Source organism: Cebus imitator, unplaced genomic scaffold (genome assembly GCF_001604975.1).
Source record: "Cebus imitator isolate Cc_AM_T3 unplaced genomic scaffold, Cebus_imitator-1.0 Scaffold614, whole genome shotgun sequence".
In the NCBI taxonomy this organism is placed as follows: Eukaryota; Metazoa; Chordata; class Mammalia; order Primates; family Cebidae; genus Cebus; species Cebus imitator.
The window spans coordinates 14047-26000 of NW_016107929.1; the positions used below are offsets into that span (position 1 = coordinate 14047).

General features: G+C 35.0%; 1 long non-coding RNA gene across 1 annotated transcript; it reads left to right on the forward strand.

Annotated features, from left to right (window-relative positions):
* Positions 1–3174: 3174 nt before the first annotated feature.
* LOC119469270 lies at positions 3175–11687 on the forward strand. Its single transcript, XR_005198076.1, has 3 exons — positions 3175–3436; positions 6145–6210; positions 9450–11687. It is a non-coding gene; the product is annotated as an uncharacterized LOC119469270 (long non-coding RNA).
* The last annotated feature ends 267 nt before the right edge of the window (positions 11688–11954 follow it).

Consider the following 11954-nt stretch of genomic DNA (forward strand, 5'->3'; position numbering starts at 1 on the left):
CTATAAAAACCCTAGAAGAAAATCTAGGCAGTACCATTTAGGACATAGGCATGAGCAAAGATTTTATGGCAAAATCTCCAAAAGCAGCAACAACAAAAAATTGACAAATAAGACTTCATTAAACGAAAGAGCTTCTTCACAGCCAAAGAAACTATCATCAGAGTGAACAGACAACCTAGAGCATGAGAGAAGATATTTGCAATCTATTCATTTGACAAAGATCAAACATCCAGCATCTACAAGGAACTTAAACAAACTTACAAGAAAAAAGCAACCCCCTTAAAAAGTGGGCAAAGGACATGTGCAGACAATTCTCAAAGAAGATATTCATGCAGCCAACAAACTTATGACAAACAGCTCAATCCTACTGATCATTAGAGAAATGCAAATCAAAACCACAATGAAACACCATCTCACACCAGCCAGAATGGCGATTATTAAAAAGTCAAGTAACAACAGATGCTGGTGAGGTTGGGGAGAAAAAGGCACACTTTTACAACGTTGGTGGGAGCGCAAATTAGTTCAACAGAAGACAGTGTGGTGATTCCTCCAAGACCTAGAAGCAGAAATACCACTTGACCCATCATCTCATTACTGGGTATATACCCAAAGGAATAGAAATCATTCTATTATAAATGTTCATTGCATCACTATTTACAATAGAGAAGACATGGAATCAACCTAAATACCCATCAGTGATAGACTGGATAAAGAAAATGAGGTACGTATACTCCATGGAATACTATGCAGCCATAAAAAATGAGATCATGTCCTTTGTAGGGACATAGATGGACCTGGAAGCCATTATCCTTGGCAAACTAATGCAGAAATAGAAAATCAAACACTGAATGTTCTCACTTATAAGAGGGAGCTGAATGCTGAGAACACGTGGACACATGGCAGGCAACAACACACGCTGGGGCCTGTTGGGGCGGGGGCAGGGGGAGGGAGAGCAGAGGAAGAACGGCTAATAGATGCTGGGCTTAATACCTAGTTGATGGATTGATCTGTGCAGCAAACTTCCAGCCATGGCAAACGTTCACCTATGTAACAAGCCTGTACGTCCGGCATATGTACCCCAGAACTCAAAAGTTAAAAAATCAAAAGATTCTGTGCCAGGCATGAAGGTTGTTTTGGCAAACAAGATTGCTCCCTCCATGAGAATATAACAGAGAATACAATGAGATAAGATATGTAAATTACTTCATGCAATTTATGCTTGTTGTGGAATTACACTATGCCTGTCACACCGAAGAACTTGTGTTTTGCAAACATTTTTGGAACTTCTAACTTCCAAAAATGATCTTGTCATGTGGGCATTTCATGATCCCCAAGGTTGAAATGGGACTCACAGATTGAGGTGAGAGTTCAGCTTCAGGCTTCATTAGCAGCACACTCTGGTCTACAGCACGGAGGGCACAGAGGGAGAAGGGGGTGGCTGTCACCTTCAGGCGGTTGTCTGAGGCTGGCAGGCTCTCAGCTGAGGAGAATCTCAAATTTACCTGTAAAGAGGACATGATTAAAGCAGACACTTTTATAATTATTACAGTAAGCAACCCTTCTTCTACTCCAGAGTAAGAGTAGGCTTTTCTATACTTCCTTTCTCTTTATTCATCTCAGAGCAGAATTAAGAGGTGAACAGCTTAGGAACTACCAATTCAGTGTTTCTGGAAAACCTGGAAATTTGATTCCAGTTAACTCAGGTTTTCCATTCCTTGTATAACTGGTGAAATATGAATTGACTTTAATCATATAGAAATAGAACTCTGAGTAGAACTGAAAACACACATACAAGAAAGATGCATCCCTTGCTATCACTGACCTATCTCTGTGCCGTGTTTTTGTGATGACTGGATGACTGTGTGTAGTTTGCACAGTGATGTGAAAATCACATTCCACCCCTGGGACCAGCCAACAGGCATCTCCTCCGGTTGGCAGTCTCAGCCATCTGAAATTCTAAAGCAGTGTGGGACTGTTCATCATGATTGGGGATTTACTGGTCTATTTAAAAAGTTAAATATCTAATATACAGCCTAAGAGTTAATCGGTTCAGACAATTCAAAAAATGGTGAATAAAAAACAACAGAAAATGTACAGAATTTTCCCAAAGATTTGATTCTGCTTTGGTCAAAAAAATTAATTGGTAAGTGAATCTATTAATTCCTTCTGTGGCTATAGACATTTCTTGAGAAGAATCTGGGTTATATAGTTGTAGCATCAGGTAACTTCCTTGATTCTTGGACTGAAAACTGATTTGTACGGGAATAAAATATCAGTATGTTTAGCTAAATTAGGTTGCTAAATTTCACTATGACAATCCAGCTTTGTGGTCTGCCGAATTAATACAGCAGTTTGGAATCGCTTATCATAAGACATATATGAAAAATAAATCAATAATTATTTATCTTCAAGATGCAGTAGTATTCATCTTTCTAATTCAAAACATTACAAAAACATTGCTTACAGAGAATCTCTGAAATATACTAGTTTTTATTTGTAGAAAATTTCAGTTCATTAAAATGTGTTAGTGACTGTCTATGTCAAAAGAACAAGCAATTTGGGATTATAATAAACTAGAAACACTATTAGCAAGAAGTGGACATTTTAGAACATAGAAAATGTTTTACCGATATGAAAACCAAAACAGAGCTGTAAGGTATATTTCAAAGGCGTCTGTACCTGATATATTATATTAGTTATTACCAATGTTATTCTTAATGAATAATCATATCCAGTTGGGTATAATAAAAAATTCCAACTATTACATAATATTTAATGTGTGCACTAAATCTGTTGTTTGTAAGTGAAGAAATGAGTACATGAAGTTTGAATAGAAAACTACTTTCTCTGTCTCAACAAAGATTTAAAAAAAAGTTAAATGTATCATTTTGTAGGGATTCGTGTCTGACTTGGGATCTTTCCTCACATCCTCTGTGCACTGTTTATTTGCTCATTGTCTCACCAAGATGTCTAACTTTTAAGGTGCTTAATTTGTCATTTTAATAGATCTACTGTTTTTTTTAACTTTCGTAGTAGTCAACTTTCTTCTGAAGCGTCTTATGAATCTTTGTTCATGTTATTTTTTATAGCTGATCTTCAATTCTGATCAACGATGACTTAAAAGGCGTTTAACATGAAGTAATTGAATATAATCTCCACGGGCTTCTGCTTCTCTGGTGAAGTTTTATACTGTTGCACAGGGACGATCAAATGTTTTGCAAAATCAGAAGTGTTTTTCAGACTGGAGTCTGGGGAGAGAATTAGTTTTCTGCCAATTCTATTTTATAATACTTCTCCAATTTCCAGCGTGTGAAAAGGATACTGATCCAGAAAGAGCCTCCACTGCTAGAATGAATGAAGCGTGCTGAAAACCAGAGCGTAACACGGCCATTCCAAGACGGAACAACCAACTAACTACCCACCGTTAACAGTAAAGGTATTCAAGCATGAAGGAGTCTCTTCTCAGTGGCTATGAAACACCCAGAAATCCAAACAGAACAGACGCTACGCTTCTTGGACACACAGTCCAAGTTTAATAGCACTCTTTAGTAAAATGGAGTTAAAGGTTTACATCAGGATCCACTGTGTATTTTTCTTATTTCACTGTATATTAAAAACAAGATAATCTAAATGTAGGTCTCAGGGCAGAAACGTTCACTTGCTATAAACATATTTTGTTTTAAACCTCCACAAAGCCCATGTTAAAAAAAACATCCTTCCAGGTATATTTGAAAACAGGCACCTGAACTAGACAGCTCTTATCTGATTGCTAATGTTATGATTATGCTGCTAGAGTAGTGAAAATCAGATAAACAGCACCAAATTCTGTTGGAATAAAGCATACTTAGATCTCAGAGAGCTTCACATGGCAGCTTTGAATTCCTTAAATAAAAAAGATGCCATTTTAACTTATGTTAAAATTTTAGGCTATCATTAATTTTTAATTTTAGTTTTATTTTTTGGAGATGGAGTCCTGCTTTGTTGCCCAGGCTGGAGTGCAGTGGTGTGATCTTGGCTCACTGCAACCTCTGCCTCCCAGGTTCAGCTATTCTCCTGTCTCAGCCTCCTGAGTAGCTGGCATTACAGGTGCGTGCCGGTATGCCCAGCTAATTTTTTTTGTATTTTTTGTTAGAGACTGAGTTTCACCATGTTGGCCAGGCTAGACTCAAACTCCTGATCTCGTAATCTGCCCACCTTGGACAGATCCCTCCCAAAGTGCTGGGATTACAGGCATGAGCCACCACACCCATCCAAAAATATTAGTAACAAAACATTAAAAAATTAAAACTATTAAAGGTTTATAGATTACTTGATTTTGAAATCCATATGAATTTTATAACAAAACAAGAGACTTAAAAATTGTGTTTGGGGTTGCCTGTTTCAGATGTCAGCACTAGACTTCTCAGTGTGACATCACTGCCATTAGAGGTAGTTGGGAGGAAGGCTTTGGGACCACTGCATGTCTGTTTGTCTTATTTCTTTCTTTTCCACACATCACAATGGGAGAAGAATAAAAGGACTACATAGTCTTAAACAAAACAACCCACCTTGTTGGCAAAACAGTTTTCAACCTCAAACTTGCCAGTGTCTGCGACAATCTCTCCATTAGGTAAAAAAGTATAAACAAGCAGATGGGCACTGGGAGCAAGGACTGATTCCACTCGAAAGGAGAAGGAAAACACCCCTTCCACTGGAGAATTTAAAAAGAAGACGTCCAGAATAACACATTAGAAACAGAATTATCAATTTTTTGTTTAAAAAAAGGCATTTCCAACTACGGACTTTATTTACATTTGGAGCACACTGAAGTAAGAAAAGACTTGCATTTATACCACTGTGCGGGAAGTAGTGTTCAATGAATATATGCTGAGCTAATGACATTTTCCCTTAAAGATATAGGTTTAATTGTCCATTTCCTCTGCTTAAGTAGGAAAAAGACATTTAATGCATGTCTCTATTTCTAAATTTAAAAATATTATTCAGAAAGCAGTCAAGAGAGAAGAAAGAGAACGTCTAGACACTTGGTTATAATTCTTGTGTATGTAAGGGCAATACAAACAATGCAACACAGTCTTTTCCTTCAGGCCGCTTATAATACAGCAGGGAGACAGATACAGATCACATACAAAGCCTTGTGAGCCTTTGATTTTTAGAATAGAATTCTGTGTGTTCATCTTAGTGGCTGTCCTCTGTGTGAACTCCATAGTGTTTATGTAACATTCCCCTTGAGTTTTCTCATAAATGTTCTGTTTGATCTTTGTAGCATAAAATTATTCTCTAGAAATTGCACCCTTACTATATATATGAAAGATTTGAAGACAGCTTTCATGAAAATACAGAGAAACAGCAAAGTCAAAATAAATCTGAAATAGTAAGATGAAAGCCAAATAAACGTGGAATTCTGGAGCAGGGTTAGACATAGGCAGGAGTTAATTTTATTAGGAAGCTGCAATAAATGGTTATTACACTAGAGTACTTAAGATCTTCATTGAGTTTCCTAAATCTCAAAGACAAAGTCAAAACAACCATTTACATAGCTGTCATTAAATAAAATGAAGTATATTTTTTCTTAAAAAGAGAGCCACTTCGGCCGGGTGCGGTGTCTCAGGCCTGTAATCCCAGCACCTTGGAAGGCTGACATGGGTGGATCACCTGAGGTCAGGAGTTTGAGACCAGCCTAACCAACATGGTGAAACCTTGCCTCTACTAAACATACAAAATTAGCTGGGTGTGGTGGTGCATGCCTGTAATCCCAGCTATGTGGGAGGCTGAAGCAGGAGACGCGCTTGAACCCAAGAGGCATACATTGAGGTGAGCTGAGATCGCACCATTGCACGCCAGCATGGGCAACAAGAGTGAAACTCTGTCTCACACACACACGCAAAAGAGAGAGAGACACTTCTCCCCACCCACCACCTCAGTATTCAGTCCATACAGGATCTAAACTCAACTGCAGAAACAAACTTTGAAGACACTGCTTTGTGAGGCAGTTTATTTTTCATATGTTATAAGAGACAAACTTACCTGCTCTAAAAAAATCAATATGATGTTCAATAACATAAAATCAAGGATTAAATGGAAATTTAGAGTCAACGTTTCATATTTGAATGACTGTATTTAAATTTTATGCTTTATTTCAAGCAGAAAGAAAACAACCAGTAAGAGATTATATAGGCCTAAGAGATGTTATAGACCTAAGAAGAACCTACGGTGAGCGGGGATTCAGAGTGTGGGTTTTACACCCTTATCATGACCTTAGAAGCCTCTTGCTGGCTCAAAAAGACTGGGAGAAAGTCTATGAAAAAAAAAAGTTTTCATCTAGATGCAGAGTTACAGGAAATTTATTTAGAGGCTAATCTGGAGCTCAAAAAAATTACAGACAAACATTCATATTTTGAAATCAAACAAATTCATGATTAATTAAAAGGGTATTTTAATCAAACTTTACATGACTATTTAAAGGAAAAGTTGTAAATAATTGAGTTAGGTGACTAATTAAAAATCAATTTTTATTTAAAAACATGTTCAGGATATTAGGGCATAAGTTTTGCTTGATGCTGCATTGAACTACTTAAATAAAGAGGCAAAGGGGAGCTAGAGAAACATAGTGACAGAGGAGAGTCTTCTTGGCGTAGGCTTCTACTAAGTTGAGCAAGTTGAGATACATTTTTAGGTATCAACTTTCACATAAAATAAAGTGTATGGAAAACTCTAGGGTTTTATTTAGCTCTTCTAGTAAGAGCATTTAGAAGAAATGGGATTTGTTATAACTTGTCAGTCTTTAGGTAGCACCCCGTTATCTCTACTTGTCTGTGGGAATCTGGAGGGCATAAAGCATGCTTTATTAACACTGTTATCCAAAATTCCTGTTACAGAGATGCATTATGACAGGAATGTATACTCCCTTTGGATATGATTCTGATGGACTTTTTTTCACAATTTGGCTCTGGTAAATTGTAAACCAAGAGATAACTTATCCTTGATTTATGAATTCATTTAAAAATATTTATTATCTACTCACTGTGTGCCAAGTGCTAATACAAGAAACGATGTTTCAGAGTTAAAATATAAAACATATGCCAAATCTTATATATTCTTCACTTTTTCCTGGATATATTAACTGACCCTGGAGGTACGGGTGTTTTGATCTTTCTAAATGAGCTCTGTTAATAAAAGTTGCTTCGGTCAAATGATAGCTCATAAATATTCAATTTTGTTTTAAATTTTAAAACAAACTAACAAAAAGAAGTCTATTATTTCCTTATGAGATTTAATGTGGGGACAACTGGTAACAAGTAAATAGGCCAGCTGTACTTTTGTTAAAAAAATTTTTACTTATCTTTCTATGAAATGTTAAACATTCTTCCCAGGATAACGGAAATTAATAAGATATTTATGATTTAAGGAAGTAAAGAAGAAAAGTGTGATCTAAGAAAGAGAAATTCTATTAACCCAGTTGATCTCAGTGACATTCAGAGAACACTTAACAGCAGCAGAATACATATTCTAACATTTACCAAGATAGACCGTATTTTCTGAGCTATAAAATGTCTCCATAAATTTAAAAGAAGTAAAGTTACAATCATAATGGCATTAAATCAGAAATCAGTAACAGAAAGATCTCTAAAATGTCTCCCATTCAGAAACTAAATAACACACTTCTGAATAATTCATAGTCCAAATAAGAAATCAAAAAGGGAAGTAGAAAATGTTTTAAATTGATTCAAAATTAAAGTATCACTTGTAAATGTTATGGGATGCAACCAAAGCATTATTAACAGAAAAATGTGTAACACTAAACACTAGCATTAGAAAAGAAGAAAGTTCTCAATCAACAACCCCAGCATCCTCATGAAGAAAGTATAAAAAGACTAAATTAAAATCAATCTTTAATTGATAAAGATCAGTGAATACCACTGACACAAAAATAAAAAAAGAAAGAAAATCAATTAAACCAAAAACTAGCTGTTTGAAATTACAATTGAGAAGCTTCTAGCCAAACTGATCAAGAAAAGACATAAATTATAAGTATCTTGAATAAAAGTGGTGCTGTCACTGTAGAAATTACAGATATTTTAAAGCTATAAAAGAATGTTATGGACCTTTATAAACTGTTTAATTCATTTTATGTCAATGAATTAAACAGTTTAGAAAAATAGACAAGATTTTAAATGACCTATACAACCAAAAATTTACTAAAGTAGCAGTAAGCTTAAATTGTACTTAATTAATGAAAATAAGTTTGTATTTAAAACTTTCTCACAAAGAAAATTCTATGTCCAGGTGGCTTCACTGGTAAAGTCAACAAAATATTTAAGAAAAAGAAATACCAAATGTTAATGAATTTAGATATTTAGGGGGAAGCTTTTAAAGAAAAGTGTTAAAGGGCTAGTCTGACTCCTTCTTCCTGTTTATAATAAAACTGGAAAGAAAAAACTTAAATTGAATGAGGAATTAGTCATCAAAAACGAACTAGGACTTGATAATTTGAAAATTTCTCAGCTTATCTACAATCAGTAAAATTAAGACATTCACTGTCAGGAAATTGTGCTCTAGAAAAAAAGAGCTATGGTGTGACTGGACAATTGTTTGCTAAAGATTTGCTTTGCAGAAAAACAAAAATGTCAGAGTAATTTAGTCACAGAATAGGGCTATTTGAAAATATTAAGTGCATGACTCTTAGATACTCTTACTCATCTCAGCAAAAGCCAAAATGGGAGATAGAAGAAGCTTTTTGTTTAACAGAAGAATTCTCTGTGACACACAGGAGACCTACCTGGTTCTTGAAAAATTTATACTAACAGAAACACTGTCAGCTTCAGCTAAAAGGGACAGAGAGAGCATAGAATAAAAGAAGAGTGTCCTCTCATATTATGCAAGCAGGAAACAAGGTTTGATAAAACAATTCAGCTGCAAACACGTTCTTCATGAAAAAGGGTGAATGATTCCAAAAGTGGATCCTGGAGCCCAGAGGATAGAGACATGAACTAAAGAGGATTATTCCCAGGTGTTGAAACTATGTTGTTTTCCCAGCCAGATTTCATCACTTCTTGAGACTAATGACTCTTTTTGCCCTTCGATGGATTATGTCCAGGGCCTCATTAACACTTAATTTAGATGATTGAGATGATGAGATTTGGATCTTTTGAGCTGATGAGGCTGTGAGCTTTTAATCTTGTGTTAATGGTGTAATGGATTGAGGCTTCTAGGGATGATGGATAGAGCGAATGTACTTTGCAGGAGGGATGAATGTGAATCTCTGGCCAATCAGAAGATAGTGGTAAATAGAATAATGGCCCCTGAAGATATTCAATTCCCAAAACGTGTGCATTTGTTACTTTATATGGCAAAAGGGCCTTTGCAGAAATGATTAAATTAAAGATCTTGAGGTGTGAAGGTTAGTCTGGATTATCCAGGTGAGCCCAATGTAATCACAAGGGCCTTTCTAGGAGGAAGACAGGAAGGTGAGAGAGATTTGAAGATGGTATGCAGCTGATTTTGAAGATAAAGAAGGGAATCACAAGCCAAAGAATGCAAGAGGTTTTTAGAAGCTGGAAAAGGCAAGAACAGTCTCTCATCAAGCTCCAGCAGGAACGCAGTTGTGACACCTTGAGTTTAGCCTAGTGAGACTTCTGACCTCCAGAACTAGAAGACAGAAGTGAGTTTTAAGACACTAAAATGAAGAACTAGAAGTATTGTTTTAAGCCTATAAATGTGTGATAATCAGTTACAGTAGTAATGGGAAATGAATATACAAGCATAAGAAGTAAACTTATCCTGTGGTTATTTTCCATAGTTTTTCAGTTATTTTCTGCCTTTTAAAGACATTTAATTATAAAATGAATATATATTAGTTCAGGAATACAATTTAAAATGTAGGAATGCTATAAAAGAAGAAAAAATCTTAATTGGGCTAAAGCGAACCCAGTATGTCATCCTATTACATCAGCTTCTTCATCTTTGGATGAAGAGGTTGATGCCTGTTTCTTCTAATGTGAAAATGCTCCAGATTGCTAACTTGTTCCGAATTTGACAAGGTGATAGAGGAAAGAAAAATGAAATATCAAAAATACTTACTGTCTCCTTGCTCAGTGGATAACACATGGCTTCCTGATTGGACGATGATTCCTCTTGCTTTGATCTGAAGACAGAGGCAAATATGTTCATTATTGTTTTAAACAATTTAACAATAAGCATTTTAACCTAACTTTAAAACAGTCATGATATATTGGTGACCCATAATTTTATTACCCCAACCTATTTTGCTCACTGAGCTTCCTTTTCAATATCTTCATTTATGTGTCTTCACCTACTTTAAATAAAAAATATATAATTTTATAATGTTTTACTATTTAAAGTTTTTCACTCCTAATAAATGTATTATATGTAAATATGTAAACAAAATTTATGCAGTTTTTTAACAAACATTTCAAACATCTACCTTATGCAAATATATAGTGAAGGCAGACATAAAGTATACATAAATATTCTCTATTATTGCCTCTATTTTTAAAAAACTAAATATATTGAGCATTTTCTATATGCCAGGAACTTAAGTAATTTAATATTAACTTGTTTAATTTACACTATAATTCCATGAAGTAGGTATTAATATTATCTACAGGACTAAGTTGAGATGACTGACATTTCTCTTTCCAGATGAAATTAGTAAACTATCCAAGGTCATATATCTAGGAAACAATAAACCTAGAAAATTCAAATTTATTGTTAATTTTTCTATTTTTCATGGAATTAAGAAAATGTTATTGATAATTAATCCTCTTATACAGAATTTCCTATATTTAACTTTTTCTTCTTAAAATGACTTAGTTAAGTTTTAGCCTTGGACATTTTAAATTTTGGGGCATTCATAGGAATATTGGCCTCAAATGTATCATTCCAACTTATAGTCTGCCTGCTAATATACCTTTTCCCTGCAATCACACCAGTCATGAGCTTTGTAAAATAATTAGAATTGAATATTTTTCCAGAAACTTGTTTATAAGTTTTGCTTCCTTTTGAATTCATTCATGGTTCCCAGCCTTTGGTTATTTATCTACTGAGTTCTAAGAAAAATTTTTCTGTTGGACTAAAATTATTTTATCCTCGGCTCTTTCCTCTCCTGCTCAATGAGTTGCCATTGGGACTATGGAAGGAAAAATTCTGAAAGTTTCAGTGGTGACCAGAGCGTAGAGGAGATATTAAAGTGTTCAGACTTGTTAGGAAGTAACTTCTCTTCAAGCATAAAACAACAAAAAATGTATTATTGATATCTTGTAAATGACATCACTTAGACAGGAACCCAGCAATTTTGGAGTCTACGCAGTCAGAAAGAGTTACAGTGGCTCTTAGTCTTACCAAATAATAGAAGGTGAATTCTTTTTCATCCTTGAGAATCTGTTTATTCAGGAGGTAATGTGCTTGAATCTCCTGGGTTTGTCCACAGGCCAAAGTACCCATAATAGGTTTAAGGTGAATATAATTGTTGCTTGGGGAAACAAAATGCTTTGCAACAAAGTGTGTTTGTGTATGAAATTCTTGAACCCACTGGTTATCGAAACGTTTGTCATTATCTTTGTATTTGACCTAATGGAAGAAAGAATAAATATAAATGTTTTACATACACACACACACACACACACACACACACACACACACATATACATAAAGCGATATAATAAAGCCATATCAGAAGCTGCTTTCTCAAATGCAGCGTAATCTATAAACTGCTTCCCCTTGAGATCATTTAAGCTTATGCTATACTGATTTAGTAGATGTTATTCATTCACAAGCAAGGTCAATTACTTTTTCTTAGCACCCTATGGCTGCAACGTGCATAAGGAGAACATTTAAACATTCAACTCAAAACGAAAATAGTAGTATGCCAAAGAAACCAAGCAAGATCTAACTTGTACTAGAATCATAAAAATATTCAATTTTTCAAAGGAATACCA